Below are 16,424 nucleotides of genomic sequence, written 5' to 3'. Positions count from 1 at the left end.
GTGTTTGGGTTTTGTCTTGTATTCTACAGCTCGCAAACACTTTATTGAACTTATATATGTTTTACATCGGTTCTGAATCCATTACATGTATAGGGATAAAATTGTAATTATGTGTGAACCAGAGTTTTTTGTGTGCATATCTCCTGGAGTAGTATTTTTCTAGTTAATAAAAAATTAGAGAAATGAACCCCCTTATCTCACGGCTGTGATCCAAGACACAAAGGGTGGAAAAATGAAACCCCCACCCATATGAAACCCAAAAACCCATCCCAATAGACACCTAATGCATGGCCCCTTATTGGCTCCCACGCTGGCATAGGGGCTGCATGACAAGTGAGGGCTCTTTTCCCCCAAAAAAATTACTCAAAACTCCTTTTTGCCACTTGTTGAACCCTAAAAAGGCATACCTGTACACAATCGCCATATGGCACAAAATAGACCCACTACCAAGCATGGCTGCATGGGCCAGCATTAAGCTGGGGTATCTCATTTCTACCCCATCCACCAATCTGGCAGATCGTTCAACCTTATCATTAGAGACATACTATAATAAAGTTCTGAATGAGACAATTTCTCAGTACTAGTGTAGTATAAGCTGCATCAAATCACTTGGCTGGTTAAGACAGGCATGACCATCTTAAGAGAGAATCTTTAATAAAAGCAGAGCCATGACCTCTTTTAAGTCTTACTCTGGTTGTAAGCCTCTATTGCTTCACTGCAAATGCCACCCTACATTATGGCATCAAGTACTCAATTCCTTACCATAAATGTGAGTTACAAACTAGACAAGAACAGAACTAGAAGTCCAACATAATCAAAATTCCCACTTTAAGAATTCAATGATACTCAGCCTGAAACATCAGAGAGCAAACCAGTGTCATGGACTAGTGAATTAGATGGTCAAACCATAATAGGCCTGTTCAGAGGCAAGCACAGTCCATGATGGCCTTGATTGCACCAGAATCCATGCCTAGACAGGCACGTTCAAACGGTAAAACAGAGGAGGTATCCCCTCGTTTCAGGTTAGCTCGGGGATTCGATCTGCATAAAACCAGATTGAATAGGTGGAAGCAGCCAATCCAGTGAAATAAGGCAAATTTCAGTTTGATGAAATTGATTAGCAAAACAATCAGTGTTTGAACAGAAGTGACTACAAAGTAGTAACTAAAATGAAGGCTTGAGGCAAATTATTTTTTTTATCTCCCATCTATAGGCACTGGGAAACTTTTGTAACACCTCTTTAGTTGGCCTCATATTTTGGGTGGGAATTGGTTCAGCTCTCAAATGTCCACTTCTTTGGCCTCGTTAATAACTAGGAAGAATAATCTCTCCGCTGATCTCAAAGTTTCTCCATGTAACCGTAAAGAAGGATGCTGTACACCAACCATTCTACATTTCAAACAGATTCAAGGGTATCAAATCGCATATATGCGTAAATAATGCAGAAAATAAGGGAGTATGAGCCTGGAAAAGGGACTATTGAGTTTCACCTTTCATTTTTGGTGCTATTTGCAACAATTTTGTCAAGTGTGTTATCCTTGTAATGGCTCCATATCTGAAAACAAAGGACATAATAGAGAGAATTTAAGCGCAAAACATATGCAAGCTTGGGTTCAGTAACTGGTGAGGAGGGGCTTTTTCATAGGATTGCATAGTTTAATATGAACCGGATTTTATGAGTACTCCATTGCATATTTGATTTCTAAAATTCATTCACATTGCTGTTGGTCATACTCGATGGTGAATTTCCTTGAAGAAAAATTCAAAAAGGAAAAGGGAAAACATAACAGTCATATGAGTAAGCCATTAAATCTGTATAGTGTATAACTCTAGTATGACATATATAGGCATCATTTTAATTAAAAAAATAAAGGGACAAGCAACACACAATTTTCATTTAATATTCATGTCCAAAATTCCAATTTTCAAAGAAGCATCTAATATGTCTTGTACCGATCATATTATCTTCCCCCCTACCCCCAAAAACAAAGTAGATTAATGATGCTTTCTGGCCTGGCCAGGCTCCATATGAAGATGCAGCCTAGGACCTGAAAACTTGGGTGATCCTTTTACCATAAAGAGAATTAGCTTAGGTTATGCAACTTCCAAAATTACCCACAAAAAGAAAAATCCCATAATGAAGTTAAGTAATATAGCAATGAAATAATTACATACCCTTGCTAAGAATGATTTCCCTGCCTGTGATCCCACCCCACTGCTGCACCTTTGTCCAGTCACTATTTCAAGAATCAAAACTCCAAAGCTGTATACGTCGGCCTTCCTTCTCAGTCAGGTGGCCATGTACAACATATTCAGGAGCCATATATCCCCTGCAATCACTTTCTTCTTTCAATTTAAAATGACCACAAAAGTAAACTGAAGAATTGAACACTATACACCAAATTAGATTAGGATTTTGTTTGTGAAAATTGAAATCTGAAGACGATTTGATTCAAGTTCAGGAGCACACATGTACGTTTTCGAAAAACAGCGCATTCAAACTCAAAGTAAAGAAGACTGATTGACCAAGATGTTGATATCTTACAGAGTTCCTGCTACTCCGGTGCTAAGATGGGTTTGATCCTCTGCAAAAGATCTCGCAATGCCAAAATCTGTTATCTTGGCCTTCAATTTATCATCAAGGAGAATATTACTTGCTTTGATATCTCTATGGATGATTCGGATTTCAGACTCCTCATGGAGATAACAGAGGCCTTCTGCCACTCCTTGAATGATATCCAATCTCTTCTCCCAGTCCAAAACTTTTGCTCGATTAGGGTCTGTGCCATTGGAACCAGATTAAGAAAGAACCAGTGTAGATAAAATCTAAATCATAAAAAATCAACAGTAACTGATCTCTTATTTATATATATGAACATGCTTATGTTCCACGGGTTTCACTTATCCACATGCTTTGAATTCTTTAATTCTTTGTGAAAGCTTTCTTTCATTCACTTTGTGAACACATCAGGGGTATGATGAAATACCTCCATGAATGCAAGTAACATCCAGAAAATTATCCAAAGGACAAGAAAAGATTGGTTCGCTAAACATACCAAATATAAACTGATCCAGGCTCTTGTTGAAGTAGTACTCATAAACGAGCAGGCTTTCGGGGACATCCGCACTGCAACCGAGCAATTTCACTAGATTTTTGTGGCGGAGGCAGTTGATCAGATCCACTTCATTTAAAAACTGATCAACCCAGTGTCTTGTATTTAGAAACAACCTCTTTACAGCAACTTCTCTTCCATCAGGAAGAACACCCTACAACATATTAAAACTCAGGAAAAGAAGGGATTTATAAAACCTGAAGACAGATTAAATTTTTTCATAGTCTGTTCTACCTTGTAAACAGTTCCATAGCTCCCCTGCCCAAGCTTGTTGGAAGGGTCAAAACTCTTTGTAGCCTTTCTCAATTCTTGGTATCTGAAATTCAGCTTGGACTGAGAAATGGCAGCAGAGAGTCCTGATCCATAAACATCTGCAAAGAATTCAATAGATCAAAATTCCTTCCATGTAAAAAGATTGGTTCCTTAGTTCTGATCAATCTATTTCTGCGCTGCTTACCTCTAAGAGACTTGGAACCTGACTTGCGCAAGTATGTCTTGGCTTTCCAAATCCCAATCCCACTTAAGAGTAGCAAACATCCACTAGTGGAACCAATGATAATCAATAAGGTCCTATGATTCCCTGGAAACAAGCTTCATTAAACTTAGAACAAACAAAACTATAGTTTGAGCAAAACATAGATTTTTTTTTCCCCCTTTAGAAGAGCTAAATATAGATGTAAGCGAAAAAAAGGAGAAATGGGACACAACTCCTTTTTAGATTTATGTGATTCTAATCTACTTCTAGATAATGTAATTCATTTTCACCAACAATCGGACTAATAAGAATCACATCCTTGAAGAAAAATGTTTCAGTTTTGACAGAAAATAACCCCTTTAGCATCATATTCTTGTGTTGCTTCTTCAGTATTTTGTATCTCTCTTCTATTTCTGAATAAAGCTGGAATTGTTCGAAAGTTCAGTGTATGTAAAAGATGCAGATAGATTACAATTGGCCGTTCTTTCCTCCAACAGTCATCCCTTATTTTATCTTTCAATTGTCATTTGGAACCAAATAGAAACAATTCAAACCAATTCCAGTAAGGTAACATAGATTATAAATAACAGATTTGATACAACAAAAACGAAGATCATGATCTCGTCTTTTATGGATATATCTAACTTATGTAGATTAAGCTTTCAGAAAGTCAAGGCTCCAAGTATACCTGATGAATCTGAAGTGGTCGAAATTGGGTTCCAAAACATCTGAGTTGAATACCTCAGATAACAACCAGCATTAAGAGACCGGCCTTCAACAGCTGGAGAACAGGAAATGACAGAAGAAGCAGCAACTTGGAGGCAAGTCTTACATTTCTGGCTATCCAAGTTCTCCCAACATTGGGCAAGAGCATATACTGATAAATTAGAGTTTGAAACCGATTCAACCGCAAATCTCTGACTCTTAATAGCTTCAGTGCTCACATTCCCCACAACCTCTATGACAATTTGTCTAAATGAATCAGGCAGGGAACTGTTCTTACTGTAAGCACATACTTTTGAGTCCTCCAAATCTACGGCTTCATTGAAGAATGAAGAATTCTCATAACGACCAAAACACCCATCCAGAAAAATCCTTCTTCCTGTCTTAGGGTAACATTTAGGGAGAATGGATCGAATTTCTGAGAAGCAAAGTCTGCAATCAATTGAACTTAGATCTTCATAGCACTGGGCAAGTGCAAAAATGGTATTTGGCAGTTTTGAGTAACATAAATGGTAGTCTCCATAAATGGTAGTCCCAAACCCATTTTGAGTAACAAGTGAACTTAGATTATAATGTTAGTGTTAGATAAATATGAAAAAAGAGAATATTAAACATAAAACTAAGAAACAGAAAGTACAATCTTCACTAAAAAAGCCATCCAAGCAAAAGAAAAGTTACCACAGCATATTAACATGGATTTATCAACAAGAGGAATATAGAAGGCAGGCAATCAAATCTAAACATAATAACCCAAACAGAATATGAATCATAGGCTTGGAAAAAAGGGCAGGAAAAATAATGAGATAATACAAGTGTATGTCTGCAGCGGCCATTTATCACAATTCACAGAGTCACATGCTCAACCAAAAGGCCCCTCCCCAATATTAAAGAGTACAAAATTTTCAAAATGAATCTGGATATTTTCAAAATAGAGAATGTTGGAGAATCAACAGATCAAGATGCAAAAATTCATCACAAAAATTGCTTTCCATTGGAGTCAGCTTCTTACGTGTTATGAAATTGCTTTCGATTAGGTTACATCAGATTCTAAAAAGGAGTTCTATATACAAGATTAGCATTTCCACTTCTTTACATCACAAAAATTCTCTTTCCATTGCATTTGTATCACATTTGGTATCCAGGAAATAGGAACTAACTTGAAAATAATGCAGGTCATGAAACCTCAGGAAAGATCCATTAGCAGGGGTCAATCACATTAAAGGAATATAACAAAAAAAGTATATATTACATAGTTAGTCACCTATTTCCCCACAGAAGTATAGAGCATGCAAGCACAGTTCCTACAAGTTTTGGGTGCAAATTCTCCCTTTATACAAATGACAAAAAGGTGAACACAAGAATAAGAAGAAGAAGAATAGATAATACAAGTGAAACGCCAAGAAGATGATGCAAGTGCAAATAAAACAAAAACAAGAAGGAAGAGAAGGCATGCATATTGCTGACCTCTAAAAACCAGCCAAGTACCATTACTTGAAACATGAACTGCACATCAATGATAGATATACAACTGAGCAAACAGCCCTCCATAAAGTTCAACTGATATAAGACCCATCGATTGGCTGAGCATATCAAGAACTGGATCTGTTACAGGGTTGCCAAGAAAATATCCCTGGAAAAAGTTTCATTTAATGGCCCTAATCCATAGATATTAATTAACCATATCCACCATAAAAAAAAATGCTTGATCTGAATCTAACAGTTAAGAAAGGAATTCTGCCATATCCACCATAAAAAAGAAAGAGGCCAATGGAATTCAAAGCATTATGTGCCATATCCACATAACCTAAAGTAATGCCCCATCTGTGAACCATTTAATTATTAACACCCTGAAAGTTTATCCTACCAAAGATTTCCTTTCAAGAAGCCAATGGAATTCAAAGCATTATGTGCCAAGTCTAAGAAAGAAATACTCAGCATAAGACCAACAACAAAACCCCGCATACAAAAATTGTTAGTATGCCCCTAAATTTACTGTTGCAGCTTTGCTCTTCAAAATTAGATGACCCATGAAGGATCACACACCAAGGCAAAAACTAATTTACCATATATTTCCATATTCTAGATAAACAGACATCCAACTATGTTACTTTCCAATAAAACTCATAATACCTTCTTACAGAAGCTTACCAATCACCAGCTGACCAGTTTAAATGAGAGAGTTCAAAAATCGAGTCAATATTACATCACCAAAATAAGCATTTCAAATGTTGGTCATAAATTGTCTAGTTAATATCTACTCATGTTTTGAAACAACACACTAATCATAAATAAATAAAGCGACACCTCCTCAATCTTGACCACCATCTTCGATATTCTTCATGTAGTGTTCAAACACCTTAGGCTTATCTGCCTCATTGGCATTCAAGAAGATGGGAGCCAATTCCTTATGTTGCATGAAGAATTGTTTAGCACGCAATTTTTTATCAAACTCAACTCCTGGAAGTGCATCAATCTCAATACATAAGTTTTTTGCAAATTCCTTCCGAGGGTCTTGCTTGGACATCTCCACAATTGCATTGGCTATCACCTTCAAAGGACTACTAACCATCTCTGCACCTCCTTTCTTCTTCTTCTCTTTACTTGTTACCCCTGAACTAGGCCTACCACGGGAATGACTGCTACTTGCATTGGGAGTATAATGGGCACTTTCACCAACATTATCATCAATAGCATCATAATTGTCCAAGCTAATTTCTTCATCAATTGGCACTGGATTGTAAGGCTGGTCCTCATTGACTGCATCGGATGGGTGTGAAGATCCAGCCCCGGTGGCAATTTCATTACGCAACCATTCAACAAGTTGTAGGTGAATAGGAAGCACTCTATGCTCTTTCCAAAATCTTTGCTCTTTTTTCTATAAAAAAAAATATATAATTAACTCTTGGATTGTCAGAATAGTAAACTATTAACGTTACCCTTAGTATACCTTTCTAACAATCTAGAAATAATGCATCAAACATTTAATTAACCTTGAATTCATTCCACATGTGTTGTGGTGCATCAAACCACTTCTCATGGTCATTCCAACCCATTCCACTATTTTTTTGCAAGTCAACAAGCGACTTCAACCTTGCTTTCCATATCCTGTAGTGATTGCGGCACTGTCCCCAGTCATATGTCATATGAAATCTATCATATAATTCAGTTGAGACTACTTGAAATTGTTCTTTTTTCAACCCGTTATCTCCATTCTTTCCCCTTTGTTGTTGGTGTAGAAGACGCTCCAAAAAGTAGTGAGATATCTCAAAAGGGCATGTAGCAATTTTTGAGTTAGTACCCTCAACTGCGGCCATCTTTGCTACAATGAATCCTAATATCAAATATTCAGCCCAAAAAAAAAAGCACGGAAATAACTGTAACCATCCAAAAAAAGCATAATATTCCAAAGAACGCATATTAATAGTCAAACCACGAACTGAAAAAAGTTATTACAAGCCAAGACACACAAACCATGTTCATGTAGTTCAAATTACAAAATCTTAAAACGAAACCAAGTCTAGTTTAAGTAGTTAGTACAAAAGATAAATGGATTCAGTTTGTATCTTCTTGTGATTCATATGAAGAATCATGCATTTCTTCATCTGAATCATCTCCTGCCATCCAATCATTCCACATATAATCAGCCATCTCCTCTCGGAATTGATCTTGATCAAAGTTATCATCTTCATCATCAACGTCAGAATCCTCATCACTATTTTCATCATTGTCTTCTGCTTCTTCATTAGTATTCTCACCTATAACTGCATTCTCCTGTTCAAGCCATTCCTCTTCTTCTTGAACACTATTTTGGATAAGGATATGATTGTGTATCATAACACAAGCTTGTACAATCCTAGCTTGAGTCATGAAAGGATACTCTGGTTGGCTTTTCAAAATCTTGAATCTTGACTTCAACAGTCCGAAAGCTCGTTCAATTATGTTACGTAATCTTGAATGATGCAAGTTGAACAATTCTTTCTTGTCGGCAGGTGAAACATTCGAATTTCTCCACTCTTTCAAATGATATCGAACGTTACGGTAGGGTCTTAAGAACCCCTTCTGGTTTGCAAACCCTGCATCTACAAGATAGAATTTACCTCTAGGAACTGGTAGTTTTGCCTCACCTTCTCTGTGAATGGCATCATCTAATATTCGTGAATCAGATGCTGATCCTTCCCAACCAGAAAGTATATATGTGAACTTCATATCAAAATCACAAACTGCTAGGATATTTTGCGATATATTTCCCTTCCTATCACGAAATGTTCGATGTTTAGCAATTGGTACCCATTGCAGGGATATGTGATCCATCTATGGCTCCAATGCAATCCTTGAAGTAAGGGTAAAAGCTCCTATGGTTACCACCTGCTATTCGCTCATGTGTTATGATACTTGGAGGCTTCAACAATACCGGGTACAGTTTGAGAACTGCTCCCAAAACAAGATTAAAATATTGGCTGATAGTTTAACCTGAATGCCCAAACAAATGTAAGAGGACGCGGTTCTTAACATTGTGACCGATTGCATATAAAAAAATAACCACTTGTTCCTCTACTTGAACGTTATTTGTATCATACAAAAGACCCTTGGCACGCATCACCTGACATAGGTTAAAGAACGCCTTTCGACTCATTCTTATCATGTTTCGACATGTCTTGTCAGTATGTCCAATGATTCGTTGTGTCTCAACGGAGCCACATCGAGTCTCATTACAATAAGGTTGTTTACATAGAAACAGTTTCTTATACTGTTCCACTGCTATAACAACTGCAGTAGCCGCAAATATTATTACTTTCTTGCGCGTTGCGCCTCTGATAATACTCATCATATTCATCATCACTATCCATTTTTTACGTAAATCTACAATTTAGAATTAAACAAGTACTTCAGAAAACCAGTAATGCATTTATATGTATTCAAAAAGGAGAAATCAAAACTATTAAAAGAAAGAAAGAACGAATTAAAAATTTTAGGCTTTCAAACAAAAGAATTCAAATGAAATGCTTCTGAATATAATAGATGATGTATCTTAGAAACTTAAGCATAATGAGAATCAACAATAATAAGGTCGTCAGGATCAAGAGAACTTTCCATTGGCAGGCAACAACTTGGTCTCACAAGGGGCTTTTCACAAGTAATCCATAGGTAATAGTAATCTCTTCCTCTTCATTTCTAGTAGAAAGTTTTAAACACAGAAACCCATTTTCCTTTGTCTTATACTCCTACAAGCATTCCCTCTAAGTCCATTACCACCAACAACTACAACTTCTATTACTTCACCTTAACAACCACTCAAGACAAAATTGATCAAGGAACCTAAAAAAAAAAAATCTCTGCAAAACCATTCTTTGAATCTACCAAATCAAAATGTAACCTAAAATTTTTATTCCATGATATACCCTAAACTAATTTCTATCCACAATAATGCTCTACCAATTACCATATCAAATACTGTTAGATGTATCTATTTATTATTTTATTGGGGTGCTACATATTGTAAGAAAGATGAGGCATTCAAATGCCACAAGTAATGTGTCAACAAATATCTCAAACTAAAAATAAGATAGATAATATGCACAAAATTTGTAGTAACTTGCAATTCACAAACTAATAGTGGACTTGATTAACCGATCCTCATGAAAACTAATAGCAGACCTGACTAACTGATCCTCATGAACGAAGTCCAAAATGCAAGACAAACATAGAGAGGGAGAGAGAGGAGAAGAATACCAAATCCAAATTTGTAGAGTTGCCGGCTGGCTGTAGCAAAACCTAACCTACAACTCCATGAATTCAAAATAAACTCCATGAAATCAAAATAGAGAGCTTCTGGTTTTAAAAACCTAACTCTACAACTCCATGAAAGAGCTTCTGGTTTTAAAACCTAGCCCTACAACTCCATGAAATCGAAATAGAGAGGTTTGATTTTAAAAACCTAAACCTACAACTCCATGAAATAGAGAGAGAGAGAGAGAGAGATCGATGGAGGGCTTACCAGTAGCCAACGGCGGACTCTCGGTGAGATTCCTCGCAAGTCGCAGGTCGCAGGTCGCAGGTCGCAGGTCGTAAGTCGGGACTTGGAGAGATCGCGGGGTGAGTGTCGCCGTTTGAGGGGTCACGGGTTGAGACGTTCGGATCTCTCCCATTTTTCCTTTTATACTAGGTCGAAAAATTGTTGATCAAATCTGAGTTTGGGTGTTTAGGTGAACTCAGATTTGAAGCACATCTTGTGTAAAATGGTCATTCATGGGAAGTAGGGTGCTCGAATATGAGGGTCATCCTTATGGAACCAAACAGCTCCTAAAATTAAGATTTATCATTCTAAAGAATGTCATCTCAAAGATTTACCGAACCAAACACCCCCTTAGGGCTCCGGCGAAGGTTCATCTCTCGCCCTCCGGCGAAGTTCCGTGTCCAGCCCTCCCCCCTGTGAAGGGTAAGAGCGGATTGAAGAAATCGTAGTACCTCATACTATCCTATCCTAAATCCCCTTCTCCTCCATCTCCAACTCCCCCTCCTCTCATACTACCTGTCCGCTCCTTACCGACAAATTCGTGTTTGTTCACCGGCAGTAACAACACAGCCACTCCGGCAGATCAATGGCACCTCCCATTTTCAACCCCTTTCATCAATTTCTTCAAGACACTTGAACCCAATATCATCATTTTCTTGAAGGGGCGCTGCTGCTGCTTGATTTTAATTTTAGATGTCGGTTGGACGATTTTTCAAGAACGGGAGGACAATGAGAGAACCCACAAAACTTATATTTGAGATTCCAAAAACCAGTGGTCCAATTGCATTGGCAACTTCTCAATTTCTCGTTTACTTTGGCAAAAGAGGCTACTACTTAGTCTGCACAATGGCAAACATAAGTTTAAAATGTGAGAATTGAGAACCTTCATTCGCAGAAACTTGATCGCTAACTCGGGAAGAGTGGAATAGAGCATGAAAAAAGAAATGGCAGTCGGTGGTCAAAAATGATAATTTGGGTTTCCTTTCTCTTCGATTCTTCTTCAATAGAGATAGAAATAAATCATCCAAGTATAGATAAAACTGTTTTAGCGCATCTCCGACTCCATCGTCCTCCCAGGTTCAGTCGCTGCAACAATAGGGGAATAAAGCCCCTCCTATGGCTTTGGTGCAGCAAGGTAACATCAGGATTCTTAGTTCTTTTGGCCCAGATAATAAGTAAATAATACCTAGTTCTTAGTTCTCGAATTCATATCATGCACGAATATGCCAAGAGTAGATACCCTGGCATTCCCTTCTCAATAATGAAGGTTGTGGCTCTCTTAGAACCTCTAGTAATGTCTGTTTTCGCATAAACAACATAGCCCAATTAACGGTATCAGAGACAAACAGAGGGGATATCTGAGAATTATTTGAAAAGTAAAAAGTAAATTGGACAAGCTTCCATTATGGCTGACAATGGCAGAAATGAAATAATATGATCCATTACATGAGCACAGAAGGTGGTCAGACCAAGAACACCCCCCCATTTGTACCTTCAACAACTGAAAATAATTAAAAAGTAGAAATTCATATACATATTATTGAGCAAGAAAATAGGGTCTAGCTTAGAAAGAGGAGAAAAGCAAAAGCATGTAGCTCTATTGTGCAGATCAAAAGCTGAAGGGATTTGAGCCTGAGGATATGAATTATAAACCTTAAAATTGGATTGGAATTGCAGAAGCTTCAAGTTATCGGAAAAACTTTGCGTTCAAATATTTTAGGCACTGATTATTTGGAAGATCTTTAGAAAAATTGAAGGAAGCTTAAGTTGGCATTGGAATAATAAAGTTAGTGAAAATAAATAAAAGTGAATATCTATAAATTTAAACCTTGGGAGCATTACTGCTCCAAAACACCCACCCCCACCTCCTCACTCTACCCATAATCCTATCGTAATCTGAAACAATAGGAAGCGAAACCCTGAGACTCAGAAATGGAACAGAACCACCATATAGGAGCATATGACTATATGGAGACCATAACAACAACATATCATCAACAAGCTTCTACCATGTGTTGGGAATATGCCCAAACTCCTATAAATGTTTTGGTAATAACAAACAAACCATAGCTTTAACTATGTGTGCTAAGTGGGGGTTAGTACAAGAGGACAGCTCAAGATATACATATTTGAAGTATCAAGTCAAGACACGAAGATCAAGAGTGAAAGGTTCAAGAATCAAGGGATGATGAAGACTACAAGAATCAAGTGATGAAGACTCAAGTCCAGATGAAGACCCTAGGATAGTCTAGTATATTCTTTGTAAAATGCACAAACTACATGTATATGTGCACGCACGCCATGCATTGCATATCATCATACTAGAATGACCTTAGGACATATCTTGGCCAAGCATGGAAGTCCATAGGTGGTGTAGAACATATTTAGAAATATATGTTCTAAGTGATATTCTGTGAAAAACACAATGACCAGACTCAAGGGCATTTTGGGCAACCTTAGATCAGGAGATGGACTCTCATGGAAGTTGTAGGAAATTAAGTCATGATTCCAATGCGACTTGAATCGGGTCAATCCGATGTAAAAACAAAAAGTTATGGCCAAAATACTAGCGACTGGTAAATATGACAGTTGTCTATCAAAATTCAGACAGGACTATAGGCGGTCGACCGGCTGGAAGCCCCGATCGACCAAAACTGTCTGAGGCCAAAGGCAGTCGACCAGCACTTGACTGGAACACCTCCAACAGCTAGTTTTTTAAGTCCAACGGCTCTTTCCGGTTGACTGGCTACCAATGGCGGTTGATCGCTGGACCCAGAATATGACCGTTAGAGCCTGATTTGCTGCCTAAAATGTTTTCTTAATCTCACCTATAAATACCTAAGATGCTCTTAATTAATTAATAATTAAGTCTGAGCATTAAGAGCATTATTGTGAGCATTCAAAGTCAAAAGCATTCTATTTACTTGAGCAATTTTGGTCATCACCATTTTCAAAAAGAAAAGCTCAAGTCTCCATCAAAGTCTTCCATAATCTCACTGTGCAAGTCAAAGCTACAGAGAAGACTTATAACGTGCATCATTTCATTTCATATTCATCATTGCACCACACCAGAGGTAACCCTCTTATTCCACTATCTGCTTATTGTTTTACATTAATTCTTATACTGTACTTAGGATTTGTGTACGGATCCTCTTATCCTTAAAAGAGTAAGGTGTCTCTCCACCTTGAAGGAGATTGTAATAGGTGCCTCTCTACCTGTAAAAGGGATTTCTAAGGATTCTCTTATCCATAAAAAGAGTGTAAAGGTTTCTTCCCTACTTACTGTATTGAAAGAAAAATCTAGTGGAATATCTTACAAAAGGATCTTGTAGGGAGTGGACTAGACTCAGGTTGAGTCAAACCACAATAAATCTTGGTCTTGTGTGGTTGTGAACTTTATTTTATTCCGCATATTTTATTCACAATCGCAATTTGGATATTATTTCGAAAAGATTTAAATTTCCATTAGGATAACCTATTCACCCCCCTCTTAGGTTATTTCACCATGTTGCAAACAAAGCAAAATTCAACCCCCGAAACATAATCAAATCTCAGAAATCTCAATAGAAGTGCTAAAGAAAACACAGTTTTAAGTTAATTCTACTAAAAGAAAAACAAGTTTGGACTCAAAGAAAGATTGAAATCCTCACCTCCGTTAGGTTCTCTCTCGACTTGTTTCTCGTCCAAATGCTTCTTCATTTGTCCGAGTTGTTTCTCTGTTTCAACTCAAATCGAAGCAGAGATTAGTAGATAATGAAGAAAAGGGTTTCCAAAAAAAATAAAGCCAACCCATCTAACATTATCTGAAACAACAATGGTCTCATTTGCTGCCTATCCGGTTCATTTTATGTTCACCTTTTAGCAATTGAACAATGAAGAATCACCCAAAACATGAGACCACATGCACAAATCATTCCTATTTTCAACAGAATATCTAAAAATTTAAAACTTGGTGTACAGCCCAAGACATATTGATACATCATATACAAGTGAGATTAACAGCATCAACAGAAATATGAATCCAAGCCTTTTATTCCTAATGCTAATAATGAGAAATGTAACAAGACTAGCATGGACAACAATAACAACAGCTTAACTTAACTACACAATCAAGGAGTTAATTGCAAGAAATAGAAAAAGAATACTGGCAAGGGCAAGGACTGAACTCTGATCCTAACCGAGCCAGGCCTCTCGAGTGATTGGGCTGGAGATTTGGTGGTAACAGTGGCATGGCACTCCAACCTGGCTTACTCCATGATAAGAAAAGAAAGGCATAAATGAAGGGATACAGCAACATAACTGTGATGCTAGATGGAAAGAAAAAAAAAAAAAACAAGCCATGGCTTAGAAGAGAAAGAAAAGGAAGAAATACTAAATTTTTTGGAAGGGAAAAGGTGATCATGAATGAGTATATAATAAATATATACCTTCATTTGGATCCAACCATAAATGCATTATAAGATAAGTTGAGGTGATGAAGTTCTTTTAAGGCAGAAAATAAGGTGATTTAAATGCAACCTACAATGCATTTGGACTTGTGAAACTATGCCCGACCTGTCCGGATCTCCCTTCATTGATATACAGTATGATAACAACAATTCTAAAAGTAAAAAAATCATAACCATCACAGCTACATGGTGCCATCATTGAGAAATTAAGGAATCGAAGGTAACGGCTGAAGATGTTTTAAAAGGTTTTTCCAAACAATTTCGATCTAATCTATGAAAAAAATTACCCAACCCAAACCATAGTAGAATAGCTGATAATCGGAGTTGGGATGCAATTCAAAGATACCTACAAATATGTTTACAAATATAAAACAACTAGATGCAGAGATTATCTGAAAGGTTTATTTGATTTGTATGGCCTTACCAAATTGCCGAGTCCACCCATTCCAAGGAAATTGAATAAATTAACCCAGACAACCTTGATTCTTTCCCCAACATGTATCATCAAAAGATGTAAACATTCGGATTGCAAACCCTAAAAAGGTAAGGGATTTGGGTGGTGGAGTTAGATCGAGGTGAGTGTGAGTATACTACTTGTGGAATCCTAAAACGGAAAATGGAGAGGGGGAAGGGAAGGGATTAGGTAAGGAGAGAAAGGAACTATGATCAGTGAGAGAGCAGTGAGGGGAAGAGAAATCGGATGGGGGTAGAGTGTATTCTAGTAACAAAAATGAAAAATGATAGGGAGAGGGTGAGAAGAATTCCTGGCCTCCTTTCTTTTCTCCTCCTGATAAATACCTCTTTTCTTTCTTTCTTTCTTTCTTTCTTTCTTTCTTTCTTTCTTTCTTTCTTTCTTTCTTTCTTGCCTCCCTCACTTGTCTAAAGAGGAAGATAGTATGAGAGAATCAATTGGTGTAGGAGAAAAAATGAAATGGGAGAGGGAAAGAGGGTGGTGTGCTCGGATGGTGCTGTAAGGATGGGTGAGTGATGCGGGGAGAAAATGTGTGGAGTGTGTTCTTCGTTATAGTTAGGGTGTGAAGGTGAGGAAAGGGGTAGGTTCTGTAATGAGGTAGAGAATTCTCTTGTGCAAGAGGAAGGAAAGGGCGGTTTTTTTTTTAATAAGAAGAAGGGTAAGTTGGACTTAGTTTAACAAACCAGACCACACAGCCCGTATTAAATACCCCAGTTAAAGCGACTTTACTAATCTAGCCTTAACATCTTCTACTTCATCTTCAACATAACTCAATGATTTTTCCAAACCACTACTGGGTTTTGATGAAAGAAGAGCTTTAGGGCTCCGGCGAAGGTTCATCTCTCGCCCTCCGGCGAAGTTTGTGTCCAGCCCTCCCCCCTGTGAAGGGTAAGAGCGGATTGAAGAAATCGTAGTACCTCATACTATCCTATCCTAAATCCCCTTCTTCTCCATCTCCAACTCCCCCTCCTCTCATACTACCTGTCCGCTCCTTACCGACAAATTCGTGTTTGTTCACCAGCAGTAACAACACAGCCACTCCGGCAGATCAATGGCACCTCCCATTTTCAACCCTTTTCATCAATTTCTTCAATACCCTTGAACCCAATATCATCATTTTCTTGAAGGGGCGCTGCTGCTGCTTGATTTTAATTTTAGATGTCGGTTGGACGATTTTTCA

General features: G+C 37.7%; 1 pseudogene; it reads right to left on the bottom strand.

The window, feature by feature from the left end:
• Positions 1–1,088: 1,088 nt before the first annotated feature.
• Positions 1,089–15,817, bottom strand: LOC122071212 (annotated as a pseudogene).
• Between the last annotated feature and the right edge of the window lie 607 nt (positions 15,818–16,424).

The sequence above is a fragment of the Macadamia integrifolia genome, unplaced genomic scaffold (assembly GCF_013358625.1).
Source record: "Macadamia integrifolia cultivar HAES 741 unplaced genomic scaffold, SCU_Mint_v3 scaffold_197A, whole genome shotgun sequence".
Lineage (NCBI taxonomy): Eukaryota > Viridiplantae > Streptophyta > Magnoliopsida > Proteales > Proteaceae > Macadamia > Macadamia integrifolia.
The sequence above is the reverse complement of the archived record's forward strand: the minus strand, read 5'-3'. Positions and strand labels throughout refer to the sequence as shown.